The sequence below is a fragment of the Patagioenas fasciata genome, chromosome W, assembly GCF_037038585.1.
Source record: "Patagioenas fasciata isolate bPatFas1 chromosome W, bPatFas1.hap1, whole genome shotgun sequence".
NCBI classification, from domain to species: domain Eukaryota; kingdom Metazoa; phylum Chordata; class Aves; order Columbiformes; family Columbidae; genus Patagioenas; species Patagioenas fasciata.
Window position 1 is genome coordinate 5,152,762 of NC_092559.1, and position 21,528 is coordinate 5,174,289.

Consider the following 21,528-nt stretch of genomic DNA (forward strand, 5'->3'; position numbering starts at 1 on the left):
TTCCAAATATCTGCAGAAAAACATTAATTGCAATATAGCACTATAACTTAGAATCCCATATTCGGGCCATTTTCCTCATTATCCAATTTATACAAAAGCCACAATTAAGTACAATATCATTTCAAATTTACTGTTATCAGAGGATTCTACTTATTTCCAAAATAATTTTGGCAACAAAATGTGGTCCTCGATCAGAGGACATTCCAATCGGGATACCAAATCTAGGCATGAATTCTTAGTATTCAAAACCGAATGTGAGGCTTCAGTATCGATCAGACACTCACCCTCTGATCTTCCCTCCCAGTTTAATTCTGCTGGGGAAGATTTCCCTGGTTCCTGTCATTCATTAAGCTTAGCAACCTTATTTAAGCACAGCAACAAACACACACTGAAATTCTTTTTCTTAATTGAGGGCAATCGCTTTTCCAGTGTCCCTCTTGTTTACAGTACGCACACTGATTTTCTCCATTTCCCAACCTCAGCTTACTCCTTGATCTTTATCAGAAATTCCCTCTGAAGTCACAATTAATTGATCTTCTCATTTATCTTTCTGCTGACTCTATCATGACACATGATTCTCCAAGCAACATTCAAATCCCTAGCATCATCTCCTTGCAATTTTTGCAGTTTACATGTGGAACAACACCTTTTCAGATTATCTTTTCCTTTCCCTTCCCTTTCCAAAGCCAAATTGATACCACATTCCTTTTGTCATTCAGAAAGCCTCCACAAACAGAAAAACATCTCTGCATACATGACGTCATCCCACTTCCCTTCTCGCTTTAAAAACAACATAAATTGCAACAAAGTATTATAATTCAAGGCTCCATTCTCCAGCCACTTTTCCCCATCATCTAATTTAAACAGCAGCTGCCATTGATTACAAGATTTCACAAGATCCACCCTAATACCACTAGGAACAGACATTCCCAATCCCATCTTCTAAGCAAAAACCACGAAGCGGGAGAAGGGGGAAGCACAGAGTGGAAGAAGGCTTACAGTGCACTTACACAAACAACACCACAAAGAAACAATTGTAACAACAACCAGTAAAACAACACTTACTCGTGCACTCAGAAACACTCATAAACTAAACCAAGGACTTGAACAGAGTTTCTATTTCCTTTTTCTTTTTCTCCTTTTTTAATTTTCTTCCCCCCCCCCAACCTTCTTTCAAACCTTTTATAGGGGTCGTCACCCCCAAATCTTTTACCTTTATTTAGGGGACTGTACCCCTGGGCCTTTCACCCCCCCTTTTAATCCAGATTTTTTAGCCCAAACCTGCGAATCTTTCACACTTTTGACTAACAGGCAGGCAAGCCTCCCTGTGATGCTTTTGCCTCAACTTACAAGAATGGTCCTTGGCTCAAGAATTCCGTCACCTCTGGGGATCGAGGACCTCCCTGAGAATCCCTCGGCACCGACTGGAGATTTTCCATCCCAGGAGTCAGTTGAAGATCAAGAGTGGAGTCCCATCTGGGGTGCCAGAACTGATATTGTAAATCGGCTAATTAAAAAAAAAACAACTTCTAAAACCAAATCAATTTATGATTTTAGAAGCAAGCATCCTTTATTGATGCATCGGTACTCCCACGGGAATAGTTTCTGCCTAGTGAAGGCCCTGAACAATTCCCAGACACAGATTATATCTACACAAATCATACATATTCATTATATGTCCAAGAAATCCTTTGCATATGAATTACATCCCTTTGTTATTAGTCTTTTAACCTGCTTGCGCTGGTGTCACCACCTTATCTTCTGAGAGCAAGGCCATTGTCTCCTACCCTTCTCCTGCTTATCTTATCAAATACCATTCTTTTGACTTAACTCCTAACAAGTGCCTAACACCTAACATCTGTCAACCTTATTCTTATTAACTTAGTTCATGTCTAAAATCTATGACCCTTATTTGTATAGACTTATTTTAATACTAATTGCTGATTTTAGGTGTCAGTTTTAAATCAGTCCCGTTCTGGTTTAAAGACTTCTGAATCTCCTCATTTTCAAACTATCATTGGAAACCATGTATCAAAAACAAAGTTTTAGGTTAGATTGCACCATCAGGTTGGCATCTGTTACTCCTTAAAGGAATATTTTAGGATAGAAGACATCCCCACAAGTGCATAACTGTTTTGGTTGACTCACTCTGAAGTTAGTTCAGGTAGATCTGATTATCTTTTGTCTGACTTATGAAAATTCTTTTCTAGGAGGCAGAGAGAATGAAATTGAGGATTAGAAAAATTCTGGCAAAGACTGGAGAAACAATAATCTCAAGAGAAAGCTTAAACTGAAATTTAAATTATTTCTGTTAACAGTAAGTGACAGCCATATGAGTGTGATAAAAATGCACAATCACACAAATTCAGAGGAATTAAACCTATTTATATGAGAATTATATTTGAACTGCAGTCGATTAAACTAATATCTTAGTCAAAAGACATGTGTGTCTAAGGATCACATCTTCTTTAAATTCTACATATGTGTATTGAAGTTTGGATCTCAGCTTTAAATGTTTTTGACCACTTTGAGACTGGCATTTTCATAAGTTTTCAGAAATACTCTTCCCAGGTCTTTTGATTGCCATAAATGAGCAATTGTACTCATCATAGGGTAGATGGGATTTTTTTTTTTTTCTAAGCACCCCTTTGGGTAAATGTCACCTGAAAGGTTGTTTTCCATAAGAAAGCTGGTTGTTTTGTAGCTCAAATTATTTATGTAGAGGCTAAATGTTAGTGAAAAAAAGGCAGCATGTTGTTTCCACACAGTCAGCAAGTTTGATTGGAAACACACATTTATGCAAAAATTTAGTGTTTTGTCTACATAATGGGTTGGTCTTGAATTAAGAATGGGGGGGTTATTACAAGAAGAGAATGAGGCAATGGGGGAAAAGGTAGAGCTGAGCCATTATGATTTGTAGTTGTATACTGTACTTTGTTGTTTTCTTCAGTTCATCTGATATTATGTTGCATGAGATTTTATGGCAGATTTGATTTCATTCATTCAGCTGTTTAATCATCCTTAAGTGTCTGTGTATACACTTATATTTTCTTGGTCAAACTAGAAGACGGCTTTTTCTTTATTTATGTTGCTGGTATCTGTAAGTCTCTGTCCTTCATTATATCCAATGTCCCAACTGGAAAACAGGGGAAAAAAAACCAGGTATTGTGTATGTTTGAATAAATTGTTTTCCCTGTTATTCTTTAAATACATACATGCAACATATAAGTTAGGATAACAAGGAAATAAAAGGTTGTATTTGTAAAAACATATAAACAAATATATATTTGTTATGTAAATATACAATTGCAAATTTATTTCCTCTTGTTATGACATGCTGTGTTTATAAACTTTATAAAAAACTTTAAAATAAGTGAGAGAGAAATTTAGTTTGGAAACAGAAATTTTCTCTGTATAGCTGTCAGCAGTCATTTAAAAAAAACTGATACAAAGTTTGATTTAGATTTACAGCTCATCAGGCTGTATATCCCAAAATCTATTGCAACAATTTCCCCCATGTTACCCCTCAGCCCTGGGTGACAGCCAAAACAGTAAACAGATGCTGTCTTTCACCTTTCCTTCCTTGGGGGGGAAAGAAGGGGAAAGGAGGAAAGACTCATGGGTTGAAATGGAAACTGGTCTAATAGAACAATTGTAAAAGAGTGATACAAAGTAATACTTAGCTGCTGGAATGCACGCTCCCAGCAATGAACCCCAGAGGGCAGACACTGCAAGCACAGGTAGTCCAGTAAAACCTGAAGATCAACAGCAGGGCATAGGGAAGTCACAGGAGGGTGACCCCTCACAGATGGCGGTCATGAAAACACAAGGGCCGTCTTGAGCAACTTCTCACATATATGGAGTGCGACGTTCACTGTATGGAATACTTAATTGATCAACCTGGATGTCAGTCTAAGGTGCTGTCTTGTTATGTTCCCTCCCAGAAGCTATCTTGCACCTGCAAGCTGAACAGTTGAAGAGTCTTTCATCCCCTTAGCAACAGACAGTGAGTTCTTACATTCTTTTTCACCAAATCCCAAACAATGGAAAGCTACTAGAAAAAAAATTTAACTTTATCTTATTATTGTGCTGGTTTGACTGAAAGTGGTCATTGTTTGGATTTAGTCTGAGAACAAGAAGAGAACACACTGGGACACTTTCCAGTATTTTTGAGTTGGAACAAGGAGAATGTAAGAGCTTACTGTTATCTCAGTTGTTTGGGAATCAAGGTCTTTCTGAGCTCTCTGCCTCCAGGTGTGAGGCAGCTAGGAAGGGGGGCATAGATGGGGTAAACCTTGACTGACATCCAGACTGATCAATATGAATATTCCATGCTGTGGCAGAATGCAAACCCCCCTCTCTCCCCCTCCCTCCTTCATCATGGAAGGAGTAGACACATCTCCCTCTCTCTCTGCTGCCTGAGGCTAACAACTTCTTTTGTTTGACCCCAGAGGCTGCTGACCAGGGTCATTAAGAGAGGGGAGTGCTGAGGCCCCAAGGAGCTGCTGGGTGCCTCCAGCCAGTGTGGGGGATGTTTGGAAGTTTCAGGGGCACCCCACAGCCAGTGTGAGGGTGCAGAGAAGCTTCTGGAATGCCTACAGTCAGATCTGATCAGGCTATAAAAAAACGGGATTCTTGTCGAGACGTGCCCCTTGCATGTGATCTCTTGGAGTTACAAGCTGAGCCACTGCCATCAGGAGTCACCCCTTCCCCCCCGGGACGGAGACTGCTTGCCTTGCCGCCACGTGTGTGAGTAAAATTAACCCTCGCAGAATTGCGAATGTATCTACTTTCCGTACACATTTGCATGTGTATTTATACTTTCTGTGCACATTTGCACACGTACTTTCCATGCTCAATATGAGCACGTGTATAAATTATTTCCTCGCATAATCACAAGTGTATTTTCCTCCTGTGCTTCCACATAAGCACGTGTAATATTCCATTCACATTTGCACGTGCATCTCTCCTCGCAGGATTGCAAGTGTATTATAAATTAATCCTCGCAGAATCGCGAGTGTACACTTTCAGTACTCAATACGAGTACGTGTATCCCTTTAAAATAATCCCACACCGTGTTCAGGCAAGTGTGTACTCTTCCCGGACTCAGGGACAGCTCCGATATTGGTTTTGGTGAAGCCATGTGCATGCACGCTGTGGACCTCCTGTTGTATTAGTTTCTGCCCCTTAATAATTTTCCTCAACTGATATCCGAACCTGTATTCACGTCACTTTTGGAGTGCTAAAACCCTGTTTCTTATCGGCTTAATAAAAGTTGTTTTGGACCCTGTTGTCCCTTAAACTAACCTCTGGGTGCTTCCGTGACACATACCTTTAGCATCACGCTTCATATTTAAGGAGAGTCGAGTTTTTCCAACTAGAGAGATGGAGACCTGTTATGGTTCTGCTCAGTTTTGGCTGAGTTCTGATCAGGATTTTTCTTTTATTTTGGCCTTTTGCCATCCTGCCATTTTGCAGTGGGCCTCTGGGCCTTTCTGCCTTTTTCTTTCTCTCTGAGATCATCTGTTGGGGACCAGGGTACTCTCTTTCTGGGACTGGCTGTTCGACACAGATGGATTTTGAGAGGAATTTCATTGAGTATCTTTTATTTTCTATTCTATTTCAATTTTATATACAGAGTGTTTCAAAAAGGTGGGCCCAATTTGAAATTACACCCTGCGACTTTTTCTTGTGGGGATACGTCAAAGACCATAGAGCTTTTATAAAAAGGTTACTAAAACTTGATAACTCATTAAAACAATTGTAAATGTTTGTATAATTGTAACATGTTACCATCATGAAATATATTGCTTTGAAATTGGGTCCATCTTTTTGAAACACTCTGTATATTAGTAATAGTAGTGGTATATTAGTATTATTTTGTTATTTTATTAAACTGTGTTTATCTCAATCCACAAGTTCCTCCCTTCCCCCCTTTTGATTCTTTTCTGTATTGTGTGGGGGACAGTGAGCGAGTGGCTATCATGGATAGATTTCTAGCTCGGGTTAAACCATGGCAATTATTGTCAAACTAAATCCGAAACAAAAGACCATGCTAGCTACTAAGAAGAAAATTGGTTAACTGCATGGAAAATTACGTTGTTCCGTCTAACCCAGTACACCCCATCAGTGTTTCTGTTCATCATTTGCAATGGGCAGCTGGAGGATTTATTCTTCTGTTCCTTATCAGGAATAGTTGAGTTTTTTGCTGTTAAATTATTAATTTGCCATGGCAGCAGATGAGGGGTCTGAAGAACAAGTCTTATGAGGAGCACTTGAGGGAACTGGGGCTGTTTAGCCTGGAGAAAAGGAGGCTGAGGGGAGACCTTATTGCCGTTTACAACTACCTAAAGGAGGTTGCAGCATGGAGGGTGTTGGTTTCTTCTCCCAAGTAGCAAGTGATAGGACAAGAGGAAATGGCCTCAAGTTCTGTTCTATCTCTGGATGATATTCTTAATTTGCTCACTAACCTTATACAAAACCAAAACAGTATTCCCAAGAGATACCAATAGAAGTATTTTAACTACACAAGAATGTTCAAGATACTGTGTGGTGATTAGAAATGACACACACTGGGACACAGACAGAGATGCATGCACAGTCAGAGATCTTGTTCAGGAAGGAGTGCCGAGCCAAGCAGAGCAGAGAGCTAAGCTAGGCTGAGGCCTTTATTAGCCGTTGACAATTTATAGGATTTACAGATACGGACCTGGTCTAAGATGTTACATAAGATGTTTTTTCAATAATTGTTATTAAAAACACACCACGCTCATGTTATCTTTGTTTCAGTTGCATTCCCACTCATTCACAGATCAGGCTCTAGGACATTCATACATCATGCATATGGGGGCAGTTTTTCGACCCGAGATATCATTATCACTGGCCTGGGCTATCACTTCTCACACTCATTAAAAACATACTTCTGTATAATCTGTCCAAGGTCCTTTAGCTGTAATTGCTGAAAAGTTATTGTAATGAAGGAGGAAACATCATGGAAGAAGGTAGCAAAGGTACCATTCTGTATTTTCTCCATTAAAAAAAAAAACAAAAAACCAAACAACGTCTCAGAGGAAGAAGTATAATTATTCATTGTCTCCACAAGATGATACCTGAAGTACAGTAATGGTTTCAGTATAAAGCTCAAATACCAGATTAAGCTCAAGGTCAGTATTTTAATAACAAATCTCCCAGGCAAAGCATCACTAATCATGGCAGACAACAGCAAACTGCAAAAGCCAACACCAGTCTTTCAAGTGTATGGTTGGACTCGATGATCTTCAGGGTCTCTTCCAACCAAAATTATTATATGATTCTGAACAGAAAAGAATGTTAAAAAAGAAAAAAGGAAAGTAGCCATTGGTTAGTCCAGGTGTTACTTTGTTACTACAGAGTTCTTTCCTGATTGACAATATGGACTCTGTTTAGAGTAAAAATGCAAGATCAAGGATTTGATTTCTGGCTTCTTCAACCTACAAAACAGGAAAACTGTCAGTTTGTCTACAGACAATATTTGACTATTCAGTAACAAATAGTTACAGAATATTAATACAGCATACCAGTTTGACTGCTCCAAGAAAGGTCTTCAGAACTTATGGTAAACCTCTTAAAAGAATTTCAACAGTTTTCATTTCTCATCTTAACATCAGAGTTTTTATTTGTTACCCTGATTTCCCTGGCTGCATAGTAAAATCAAATTGAAATTTTTTTTTACTTGCTGTCTGCTCAGTACAATGTTGTATTTTTCATTTCAGCAAGTAGCAAATAATTATATTTGCTGAGAAAGCGATACATCTGAAACATTTTACAGAAGTGTTTTGCTTAGTATTTCAGAAGCCACAAATGATCTGCAAAATGATACTAAGTTATAAAACCAAATTTAATTTATTTAACCAAATATATTTCCTTATTCAAAGGAGGAACCTGCTCCAAATAGCAGGTGGATACACCTGAAGGAGGCTGTGACCCTGTGGGAAGCCCATGGTGGAGCAGGCTCCTGACAGGACCTGTGGACCCGTGGAGAGAGGAGCCCATGGTGGAGCAGGTTTGCTGGCAGGACTTGTGACCCATACTGGAGCAGTTTGTGAAGAACTGCAGCCCATGGGAACGACCCACGCCAGAGAAGTTTGTGGAGGACTGTCTCCCATGGGAGGGACCCCACACTGGAGCAGAGGAAGAGTGTGAGGAGTCCTCCTCCCAAGGAGGAAGGACCAGCAGAGACAATCTATGATGAACTCTCACTCAAACCTCGTTTCCTGCCCCCCTGCACCGCTCAGGGGGAGGAAGTAGAGAAAACTGGGAGTGAAATTGAGCCCAGGAAGAAGGGAAGCATGGGGGAAGGTGTTTTAAGGTTTGTTTTATTTCTTGTTATCCTGGTCTGATTTAACTTAAATTAATTTCCCCGAGTCTGTTTTGCCTGTGACGGTAACTGATGACTGATCTCACCCTGTCCTTATCTCAGCCCACAATCTTTTTGTTATATTTTCTCTCCCCTTTCCAGTTGAGGAGGGGGAGTGATAGAGCAGCTTTGGTGGGCACCTGGCATCCAGCCAGGGTCAACTCACCACACCATGTTAATGAAGGGTTTTTTTTCTTAGATGAGAAGACTGTTAGCATTGGTAGGAAATGCAGACTAACTTAGTTATTTTAACTGTCATTCTAAAAATGAAAATGATGTGCATACTGAAGTGAGAAAAGACAACAGAAAAAAGAGTGCAAGGGAAGATAATATATGGAAGGAAATATCTTAACCCATAATTTTTTTCTGCATGTTGATATATTAAATTTTTCAACTATCTGAAAGTTACAGATCAAGTTAAAGTGACCTATATTATAAAAAAATATTATTTTCTATAATTCATTCAGAAAATCTTAAGATTATTTAAATTGTAGGTCACCCTGGAGAACCCGACACATGTTTTGGTTAAACCTAGCAATGGAATGCAAACTTATTGATAAGCACGGATGAACATCTCGCGAGAGGGGCAACGAGAAACTGATGACCGAGAGACTGACCAACGGTGTATAACATTCCATTCACGTGAATACTTCATATAAAAGTGGGAGATCACGAGGATCTCAGCCCTTTTTGCCTTTTTCCCTTTTTTTTTCCTCATGGCTGACATTAGGAGAGGACCTTGCTGGTCGTCCCTGCGAACTGAGGCCTAGTGAGAGACTGAATCCAGCTCTGGTTGGCTACAGAGTCTAATCCAGGACTTTGGGTGCTGGCTCTGCAGTTGCTGAGACTTACAAGATTGGTTTTGTATATTTTGTATTATTTTCTCTATTCTTATTAGTAGCATTAGTAAAACATCTTTAACTTTTCCAACTCTCTTCTCTCTGTCCTTCTTTCCCTCCCGATTGCCTGTCCTGAGTGGGAAGGGGGGAGAGGGAGGGGCAAAAGGGGGAAGTGGTGGGGAGAGGAGGTTAACAATACATCTGCCAGGGTTTGATTGTCACCCCGCAATCTTAACCCTCGACAGATAATTGGCGCCCAACGTGGGGCAAAAAAAGGGGTAAATTTGGAGATTTTCGGCTTTTCTACTGCTCTGACGTACCTTTCAATTTTCTTGGCACGGTGCCAACTCAGAGTTGTGATACTCGCGTGCCTGTTTGCTTCGGATATTATTTAGTGGTATTAAGGCAAAGTGAATTACATTGACTTAAAGATGTTATGGCAAAAGTTGTATCAGTTATTTTCTACATTGTGCTCGCTGATCCCATATCTGTGTTGGTGTTTCTTTCTGAATCGAAGTATTCATTATATAACAAGAAACTGGACAGTGGTCATGATGATTCTGTGTGGTATGGCATTGGTTTATTTCATTATACTGCAGCCGCTAATGAATTTCTACTCTCTTCTGCTTTACCTTGAAAAACCTCCAGGAGAGATTAAAGAGCAGAATGGCTCTATATTTGCTAATTGGTCAAGCGAATATTTAGAAAGGCTGACTAACAATACTTTTGTGTTTTCACTAGGACAGTTTGCAAATGTTTTAGACAACTTTGAATATCCTTGGAGCTTTGATAGAACTGTGATGGTGTTATCTGGTTTGCTGAATGTGTGTCAGTTTGTGCTACTGTTAAGAGAAATGAGGTTCAATAGGAGGTTTGCGTCTCTTCTTAGTCCTGAGATTTGCAGTGCGTCTTCGGAAGGTTTAGCAAAAAGCACTCCTAGCCGCTCGAGAAAAGGCAAAACAGCCAAAGCTGCTGCTGCAGCCACTGCCCCCCCAACCGCGGCTTCACAGGCTGAAGCTACAGCTCCTCCGCAGAGCTCCTCTGCCCAGGTCGCTGCAGATAACATTACTTCTCCAGCCTCAAAGGCTAACAAGGCAGCCCCCCCGTCTTCACACACTGCTCACTGTTGCTGCTGTAACCACAGCAATCACTGTGACAGTCATTCAGACTCTGAAAATGAATCAAATGATGGTGAACCCATATCAGCATCAGTTGCTGGTTGTAAGAAAGTCACTAGAAAGACTACCCGTGCTGCAGGTGATGGCACAGGGCCAACATCAACCCAAGAGGCATCATCAGGACAGGGTGGAGATGAAGTGACCACCACTCGGTCCTTTTCTCCAGGTGAGCTGAGAGATCTGCGAAAAGACTTCAGTCGTCGTGAAGGCGAGAATATTTTAACCTGGCTGCTGCGATGCTGGGAAAATGGGGCAGAAACAATTGAATTAGAAGGTGGTGAAGCCAGGCAGCTGGGATCTCTATCAAAAGATTCCAGCATTGATAGGGCAATTTCAAGAGAGTCTAATGCCACTACTCTCTGGACCCGACTCCTGGCAGCTATGAAAGTCAGATTTCCCTACAAGGAAGATTGTATATCCAAGTTAGGGAAATGGAATACTATGGAGAGAGGTATCCAGTTCCTGAGAGAATTAGCTGTGTGAGAGATCATCTATCTAGGACCAAACAGCCAAGAGGGGACAGACCCAGATAGAATCAATTGTACAAAGTCTATGTGGCGCAGATTTGTACAAAGTGCACCACCTGCATATGCTAAGTCATTGGCAGGAATGGTCTGGTCGGCTAGAGGTATACAAGAAATTAATGAAGTGATTGAGCAGCTCCGGTACTTTGAGGACAGCCTTGCTGGTTCTCTACGGGCTTGTGTCTCCGCTGTGGAGAAATTGTGTGAAAAATCTGATGACCGGTTTGAAAAGCTGTTGCAAGAAATCAAAGAGCTCAGAGAAGACTCGTACCATTCACGACCTGCACAAACCTATGTTTCAGCTGTTAGGAGAAGGCGTTTCCAATCTCGAGAGAGAGGGCAGAGACAGCCCACAAAAAGAGGTTCACTGTGGTTCTTCCTACATGAGCAGGGAGAAAACATGAATAAGTGGCATGGAAGGCCTACCTCAGAACTTCAAGAACGAGTACGTGAGATAAAAGGAAAAACTCCTAGGAAGGTGGCTGCTCCAGTTTACAAAAGGAGCAGAAGAGATTCTGATGCTCTTGAAGGAACCTCTAATTCACACCCAGAGACTGTGCAAAACATGAATTAGAGGTGCCCTGCCTCCAACCAGGTGGAGGAAAGGGATAACAGAGTTTATTGGACTGTACAAATACTATGGCCTGGTACAACACAACCCCAGGAGTACAAAGCTTTAGTGGACACTGGTGCTCAGTGCACAATAATTCCTTCTAATTATAAAGGAACACAATCCATCAATATTGTTGGAGTGACTGGGGGATCCCAGGAACTGACTGTTGTAGAGGCTGAAATGAGCCTAACTGGAAAAAACTGGCAAAAGCATCCCATTGTGACTGGTCCAGATTCTCCGTGCATCCTTGGTATAGACTACCTCAGGAGAGGGTATTTTAAGGACCCAAAAGGGTATAGGTGGGCATTTGGTATAGCAGCTGTGGACACAGAGAAAATTGAACAGCTGTCTGATTTGCCTGGTCTTTCAGATGACCCTTCTGTTGTAGGACTGCTGATGGTTGACGATCAGCAGGTGCCAATTGCTACCACGACGGTGCATCGCCGGCAATATCGCACCAATCGAGACTCTTTGATTCCTATCCAGAAGCTGATCTGTCAATTGGAAAGCCAGGGTGTGATCAGTAAGACTCGCTCACCTTTTAACAGCCCAATCTGGCCAGTGCGTAAGTCTAGTGACGAGTGGAGACTAACTGTAGACTATCGTGGCCTGAATGAAGTCACACCACCACTGAGTGCTGCTGTGCCTGACATGCTAGAACTGCAATTTGAACTGGAGTCAAAGGCAGCCAAGTGGTATGCTACAATTGACATTGCTAATGCATTTTTCTCTATTCCTGTAGCAGCAGAGTGCAGGCCGCAGTTTGCTTTCACCTGGAGGGGCATCCAGTATACATGGAATCGCTTGCCCCAGGGGTGGAAACACAGTCCTACCATCTGCCATGGACTGATCCAGACCACGCTGGAGCAAGCTGAAGCTCCAGAACACTTGCAATATATTGATGACATCATCGTATGGGGCGACACAGCGAAAGAAGTCTTCGAGAAAGGTGAGAGAATAATTCATATTCTTTTGGATGCTGGTTTTGCCATAAAACGAAGCAAGGTCAAGGGACCTGCACGAAAGATCCAGTTTTTAGGAATAAAATGGCAAGATGGCCGTCGTCAGATCCCAATGGATGTGATCAACAAAATTGCAGCAATGTCTCCACCTACTAATAAAAAGGAGACACAGACTTTCTTGGGCGTTGTAGGTTTTTGGAGAATGCATATTCCTGACTACAGCCAGATTGTGAGCCCTCTCTATCGAGTGACTCGTAAAAAGAACCAATTTGAGTGGGGCCCTGAACGACGACAAGCCTTTGAACAAATTAAGCGTGAGATAACTCATGCGGTGGCCCTTGGACCAGTCCGAACTGGACTAGATGTTAAAAATGTGCTCTACACTGCAGCCGGAGATAATGGACTTACCTGGAGCCTCTGGCAGAAAGCACCAGGAGAAACCCGAGGTCGACCCTTAGGTTTTTTGGAGTCGAGGATACAAAGGATCTGAGGCCAACTATACTCCAACTGAAAAGGAGATACTAGCAGCATATGAAGGAGTTCGAGCTGCTTCAGAAGTGATCGGCACTGAAGCACAGCTCCTCCTGGCACCTCGACTGCCGGTGCTGAGCTGGATGTTCAAAGGGACGGTTCCCTCTCCACATCATGCAACCGAAGTTACATGGAGTAAATGGATTGCACTGATCACGCAACGAGCTCGAATTGGAAGTCCCAACCGTCCAGGGATATTAGAAGTGATTACAGACTGGCCAGAAAGCAAAGACTTTGGGATGTCTCCAGATGAGGAGGAAGTAAAACGTGCTGAAGAAGCACCACCATATAATACGCTTTCAGAGACTGATAAGCAGTATGCACTGTTCACAGATGGATCCTGTCGTCTTGTAGGAAAACATGGAAGGTGGAAAGCTGCTGTGTGGAGTCCCACACGACAAGTTACAGAAGCCACTGAAGGACAAGGTGAATCCAGTCAGTTTGCAGAAGTGAAAGCCATCCAGCTGGCTTTGGACATTGCTGAACGAGAGAAGTGGCCAATACTTTATCTCTATACTGACTCATGGATGGTAGCAAATGCCTTGTGGGGGTGGCTACAGCAATGGAAGAAAAGCAACTGGCAGCGCAGAGGTAAACCCATTTGGGCTGCCACACTGTGGCAAGACATTGTTGCTCGGCTAGAGAGGCTGCCTGTGAAAGTTCGTCATGTAGATGCTCATGTACCTAAAAGTCGAGCCACCGAGGAACATCTAAACAACCAACAAGCAGATCAAGCTGCTAAGATTAAAGTAGCTGAGGTGGACTTGGACTGGCAACATAAAGGTGAACTTTTCTTAGCTCGGTGGGCCCATGATGCTTCAGGGCATCAAGGTAGAGATGCAACATACAAATGGGCTGGTGATCGAGGGGTGGATTTAACTATGGACACTATTTCACAGGTTATTCATGAATGTGAAACTTGCGTCGAAATCAAACAAGCAAAACGGTTAAAACCTGTATGGTATGGGGGGCGATGGTTAAAGTATAAGTATGAAGAAGCTTGGCAGATTGATTATATTACACTTCCACAAACACGTCGAGGTAAGCATTATGTACTTACAATGGTGGAAGCAACCACTGGATGGTTGGAAACATATGCCATACCTCATGCTACAGCCCGAAATACTATCTTGGGCCTTGAGAAGCAAGTCCTCTGGCGGCACGGTACGCCAGAAAGAATTGAATCAGACAATGGTACTCATTTCAAAAACAGTATTATAGACAATTGGGCCAAAGAACATGGTATTGAGTGGGTATATCATATTCCATATCATGCACCAGCCTCTGGGAAAATTGAAAGGTACAATGGTTTGTTAAAAACTACACTAAAGGCAATGCTACAGCCCGAAATACTATCTTGGGTCTTGAGAAGCAAGTCCTCTGGCGGCACGGTACGCCAGAAAGAATTGAATCAGACAATGGTACTCGTTTCAAAAACAGTATTATAGACAATTGGGCCAAAGAACATGGTATTGAGTGGGTATATCATATTCCATATCATGCACCAGCCTCTGGGAAAATTGAAAGGTACAATGGTTTGTTAAAAACTACACTAAAGGCACTTGGTGGTGGAACCTTTAAAAACTGGGATTCACATTTAGCAAAAGCCACTTGGTTGGTCAACACTAGGGGATCAACCAATCGAGCCGGGCCTGCCCAATCAGAAATTCTACGGACTGTAGAAGGAGATAAAGTCCCTGTAGTACACATGAAAAATATGTTAGGAAAGGCAGTCTGGGTTACTCCTGCCTCAGGCAAAGGCAAACCTATTTGTGGGATTGTTTTTGCCCAGGGACCTGGCAGCACCTGGTGGGTGATGCTTAAGGATGCAGAAGTTCGGTGTGTACCTCAAGGGGATTTGATTTTAGGTGAAAATATGCAATGCTGAACTGTATGATGTGAATTACCGCACTAACAATGTTTAATAAGTGTCTTTCAGATCAAGACAATGGTGATGAAACTACAGCTAGCTTCTTCGAGTGGCGCCCGACACCTTCTTCGAAGTTGGTGTCCTTAACCCACAAACAGTGGTCATGAGATGCACTTGTACCATTTTTCCTGCCCTGGGAGACTGTTGTGACAAAATGAACTTAATGAACTTTTCAAAGGATGGTCCACTGATTAATTACTCCTGTGTATATATGTACATATGTATATATATAGTAGTAGTGATTAATTAGATTGTATTGATCGATTGTATTGATAAGGTTTAAGTATTCAGTGAATGTCATATTATAAGGGGTGGAATGATTCTATGAATTGCAAATTATGAGACCAGTTATGTTGATGAGACTATTTGCCTGATGCAAATGGTGGATGAGCCAACTAGGAGAGGAGCACTGCTGGATCTCATCCTCACTAATAAGGAAGGTTTGGTTGAAGCGGTAAAGGTTGAGGGCTGCCTTCGCTGCAGCGACCATGAGATGGTGGAGTTCAGGATCTCATGTGGCAGGAACAGAATACCAAGCAGAATCGCAACCCTGGACTTCAGTAGGGACAACTTTGACCTTTTCACGCAATTGCTAGGGGAAATCTCATGGGCAAGGCTGCTTGAAGGTAAAGGGGTCCAAGAAATGGGAGAGGTGCTTGAGGACTGGAGGAAAGCAAATGACCATGAGCCAGCACTGTGCCCTTGTGGCCAAGACGACCAATGGCATCCTGAGGTGTATTAGAAGGGGAGGTGGTTAGTAAGTTGAGAGAGGTTCTCCTTCCCCTCTACTCTGCCCTGGTGAGACCGCATCTGGAATATTGTGTCCAGTTCTGGGCCCCTCAGTTCAAGAAGGACAGGGAACTGCTGGAGACAGTCCAGCGCAGAGCCACGAAGATGATTAAGGGAGTGGAGCATCTCCCTCATGTGGAAAGGCTGAGGGAGCTGGGTCTCTTTAGCTTGGAGGAGACTGAGGGGTGACCTCATCCATGTTTATAAATATATAAAGGGTGAGTGTCGCGAGGATGGAGCCAGGCTCTTCTCGGTGACAACCAATGATAGGACAAGGGGCAATGGGTACAAACTGGAACACAGGAGGTTCCACTTAAATATGAGAAGAAACTTCTCAGTGAGGGTGACAGAACACTGGAACAGGCTGCCCAGGAAGGTTGTGTGCGGCGATGAGGACCGATTCTTACAGACACAAACAGAGACACACAGGCACAGAGTTCTTGTTAGCAGCGAGAGCAGAGCCAGGCAGAGCTGAGCTCTCTTTTATTAACAGTTCTCAATTTATAGGTTTACAGACACAGGGCTGGACCAAGAGGTTAGACAGTTTTTTCAAAAAATGTTATTCTAAACACGCCACACTCATGTTGTGCCTGTTTTCAGTCACGTTCCCATGCATATCTTGTGGGCAGTGTTCTGACCCACTCATTCACACGCCCAGGCCCAACATTCACACATCATACATACGAAGGCAGATTTCTGACCCAAGATATCATTCTCACTGGTCTGGGCTATCACTCCTTACACTCATAAAAAACATACTTCTGCATAACCTGTCCCAAGGCCCTTTAGTTGGAACTGCACATCCTGCCGTTCCCACATCTCCCCCTTTTTTGTTTTTGAACATCTGGTTCACAGTGCACACAGCAAGGACCCTGGCTTTATTCTTCTTTACATTCTGTATCATTCTCCAGCTGATTTGGAGGACTACAAGGAAAAATATTACACAAGCACATCCAATTCCCAGATTGATGCCTGAAAACCATGGGTTTGGGTCTAATCGCTTTATACTATTAGGTAATGTTAGGTATTATGTCTTGCAGTGTTAACTCTCGCAAATTATGCAATTTTTTTTTAAGGGCACTGGCTAAATCCTGAACCAGGCCTTGCACATTCGCTGAGAATGCTCTCTGGAGATGTTGTTTCACTTGAGTCCACTCATGAACACTACCATTCCATTTCAACAGTATTACACATAAATTCTTTTGAGTATATTTGAGGCGCGGAAATGACCTCAAGGGTTGTAAGGAACGTATGTATTTTACCTATTTATTTACGACATCAGACACACGGGGAATCATTTCACCTAATACGGGTGTAAAATTACAGTAGCTGCGAGCTTGGTTAAATACAGTACAGCGTTAAATATTCATGAAAGTTTTAGGAACACCTATACATATTCATAACCTGTCCCTGAGAAGGTGGTTCTTATTACAATGAGTTCTGGGAGACCATTTCCATAGTCTCCACCTCTGGCTCCTCCTGGTTGCAGTTGGGAAGTGATCATGAACCCAGGTCCTCTTTCTCTGTCCACGGTCACCTTTGGTCCAGTGTGATGAGTTGGTTAGGACTCAAACTGCTGAGTTGGTTAAAACTGGCTTATCTCCTGTCCTGTGCCCAAGTTTCTGTTATCTAGTTCACCCAAGGATGCACCAAGGATGCACCCAAGGATTATTATCTTTGCAAGGCGTCAGCGAACCCCTGTTTCTCGTACAATAAGTTACACAGAGCTAAGCAAGACTAGGCAATAATGATGTGGGTTAAAGGGTTAGCTCTCTAAGTGTCTTTAGTGATGTGGGGTAGGGTTGGTTCTTTAAGTGTCAATTAGTTAATTGTCAGATCCCTGTATCATATTCCTGATCACAATGCAGTTTTATTCTGGTAACCAACATGTTCTGTCCATCTCCTATCCATAACAGAGCTGCTTCACATATATTTATCACAGAGGTGTGAAGAGTTGTCAAGTTTTATTCTTCCCCTTAGATGAGTGCTCCTCAGTCTCAGCAGAAACTGTCTTTACAGAAAGAAGTTTGACTCCTCCTTTATCTGTGTCACAGAGGCACTCAAAAGTCAGTTTTAGGTGGACAACAAGTTCCAAAACAGACTTAATTCTAGATGGAAAAGTGTAGCCAGTAAACTGACTAGAGACAGTGTTTATACAATAATTTAGCACTCCAACAACAGCAAATACAGGTTTGGATATCAGTTGAGGAGATTATTGGGGTACAACAACATAAGAATACTGAGGATCCACAACGTGCCTGTAGTCACTCACGAGAAGCAAAACCAGAGGCCTCTCACTTCAGGGTACTCACAAGAAATAATCACTCACCTAGATTAGGCAAGGGCTCGTTCAAGGATATATCTAGTAAATAATCACTCACCCAAATGAATACGTGAGGCGCTCTCAGTCCCAGGAAGTCTCCTTAGAAGGTGTTCCTGTCTAAGGGAAGGACTTCAGTTCACAGACCCGCTGCTCTAAGAAGACCACTCAAAGGGTGTCTTCGGCGGGGACCCTGTTTTATAGTCCGGTCAGATGTGGCTGTGGGCATTACAACATAGTCCAGAAGCTTTGCAGCTACTCTGGGCACCTCCTTTGTTGAGGACTCTGTCAATTGACTGAGAGTCTCACCCCTCCTGCCCCACCAGCTGGTAGAGGTGAAGTCACCCTGCCCCGGGGCAGTATGCATCTTTCTCTGTATCAAACCCATAAGGGTAAGGATATTTGCATTAAAAAACTTCAGTTTTATTGTGATTATGAATGGAAAAATCCAGTTTGCCTTGATGAGGACAACAGGCCCTGGGCATTTTGTGAAGATAATTGGACTATTTGTGTCCAAAATCATTCCTAAATCACAGGGGTTTGGCACAGAGCCATGCACAGCCAGAACTCACCATGAGGGAGCATCAATGAGAAATGGTACTGTATGGGAATGTAGCGCAAGATTGGCAAGGAGGTTAGTTAAATGTAAATATGCTCAAGTGACTTGCACCTGTCTGTAGAAAAAGCACATACTAATTGTTTTACTGAGCTTGTGTGCTTGATGAGTAGAACCTCTGTGTTAGATAACATAGGCCATTCATTAAAAGAGAACTGGTCTTGTTTTAAACAAAACCAGGACAGCTACCTATTTGTAGTGGCAGCTAAACTGAAATTTCAATACATTAGCTTTGCTTCCAACACAGTGGGGCCAGTGTCAACAAATAATCTGTGAGACAAATAGTCCTTCCAGTCATGCCTGCCTTCAGTGTGATGGGATCTTTCAGTTCTTTAGAGGGAATGTAACTTTCCTAAATGAAACAAAAAAAAAGGGGGGCGGAAGTCTTACATCCATGCCAGAGCATTTTGTTGGTAAACTTTAAAATTTTGTTTCCAGACTGGCTAGATTTCAAGTAGATAAAGTCATTCTAGGCCTCATCTGGCAACAGCAAGATTCTCAAGAACATCTTAAAGGCTTGCCTCATGAATCCTGTTGGTAAAGCCAACAGATGATAGTACAATGTGCCCTTTCTGCTTTAGAACTAAAAAAAACCCCTCAAGTACAACTGAATCTGGTTTATTTCTGCCAAATAGCTACCATGCCTTGGCTGTTAAGGGTGTAGTCTGCAATGCCACATTGTCTTGGTTTTGTTAAAAAACAAGTTTCTCTTTTAGTGAATTTTTGCCTGTCAGCTAAAGCCTTCATGTTAGCTGCATTTTCCTGGAGAACCCGACACATGTTTTGGTTAAACCTAGCAATGGAATGCAAACTTATTGATAAGCACGGATGAACATCTCGCGAGAGGGGCAACGAGAAACTGATGACCGAGAGACTGACCAACGGTGTATAACATTCCATTCACGTGAATACTTCATATAAAAGTGGGAGATCACGAGGATCTCAGCCCTTTTTGCCTTTTTCCCTTTTTTTTTCCTCATGGCTGACATTAGGAGAGGACCTTGCTGGTCGTCCCTGCGAACTGAGGCCTAGTGAGAGACTGAATCCAGCTCTGGTTGGCTACAGAGTCTAATCCAGGACTTTGGGTGCTGGCTCTGCAGTTGCTGAGACTTACAAGATTGGTTTTGTATATTTTGTATTATTTTCTCTATTCTTATTAGTAGCATTAGTAAAACATCTTTAACTTTTCCAACTCTCTTCTCTCTGTCCTTCTTTCCCTCCCGATTGCCTGTCCTGAGTGGGAAGGGGGGAGAGGGAGGGGCAAAAGGGGGAAGTGGTGGGGAGAGGAGGTTAACAATACATCTGCCAGGGTTTGATTGTCACCCCGCAATCTTAACCCTCGACACACATCACATAGCTTTCCCTGAGCTCCTGGCTTGCAGCATGAACAGGTTTGGGAAGAGATTGTTCCCTTCCCTAGTAAAAGGGTGATTAAACTCTATGGGTTAAAATAATTGGACACCAATGTTGTCTGCTTTTGTCTAGAGGACCTCAAGTTTGCAGGAGATAGAGTTATGTTTTGGCAACATAAAAACTAGCCTCAGACAGGATTAATAGCTCTATACTCTGCCTCATTCTGTCAGAGACATGTGGGTCTGATTACTTAAATGATGACAGACTTGGGCCATTAAAAGATGAGGGAACATCTACATGTGTATTCTGAGTAGAAGTTTCAGTTATTTGCTTACATCTTTCACTGTAATAAAACATGAGCTGAGCTACACTTATAAGGTTCCTGCTGAAGTATATACAGCACAAAGACTGTAAACTGACAAATGAGAGCACATCTCTTGACGTTTCCTGGTGTAGAGTGTTAGACCAACCAGGACTATCTACTAAATGCTACCAATTAAACACAAGAGGCTGATCGCATTGTATAGCCAGCATGTACATTGGAAAGACATGACACTGAAGTTCACAGATCACAGAATGTTAGGGATTGGAAGGGACCTCAAAAGATCATCTAGTCCATTTCCCCCACCGGAGCAGGAACATCTAGATGAGGACTGGGAGCAATGGTGACAAACATCCATCACTACCTTGAAGTACAGCCTCTGAGTCCCTGCTGCTCCCTGCTACTCAGCATAGGTGTGACATCATTCATGGTGTGCAGGAGGAACCTTACCTCAGTGATGTCATTGCTCCTGTGGCCACCTCTTCCAGCAGCCACATAACCCAGGCTCAACAGCTAATTTACCTACCTTTTCAGGCAGCACTTCAGACCCAGAAGTCCCTGTTGAGTGTGTGCTCATGTTCATCAACTCTCAGCCCACTTCTGAATGTAGATGGTCATCCTTTGATAACACACTCATGCCCTATCAGTACCATAAGCTCTGTGTAGCTCAGACTAACACTGGATGATTTTGAAAGGCACTTAAGAATAATGCAATCATCAGGCACAGTCAACATGGGTTCACAAAGGGAAAGTGTTGTTCAACTAATTTGTTAACCTTCTATATAAGGTCATCTGCCTAGTGGATGAAGGGAAGGTGTAATTTTTCTGGATTTTTGTAAGGCTTGTACAGCCTTTGATCGACTGTCTGTGGCCTTGATAGTTACCTAGTGTTATCATTTATTGCAGGGCAAAAATAAAGTGTGGCAGATGCTCTCTATTAATCCCTACCCTCCTCACTAAGGAAAGGGAATAGGAGGAAAAAGGAGAGAGACTTTAAAGTTGGAAAGTTAAAAAAGCTTTACTAATAGTACTGAAAATGAGAGAAAATAACGCAAAATAGACAAAACCAATATTGAATTTCACAGAGTAGCACAGAGGTAGCCTGCTTGGGGGCTGGTATTGTGCCAACAGCAGCAGGGCAGAAACAGGAAGACAT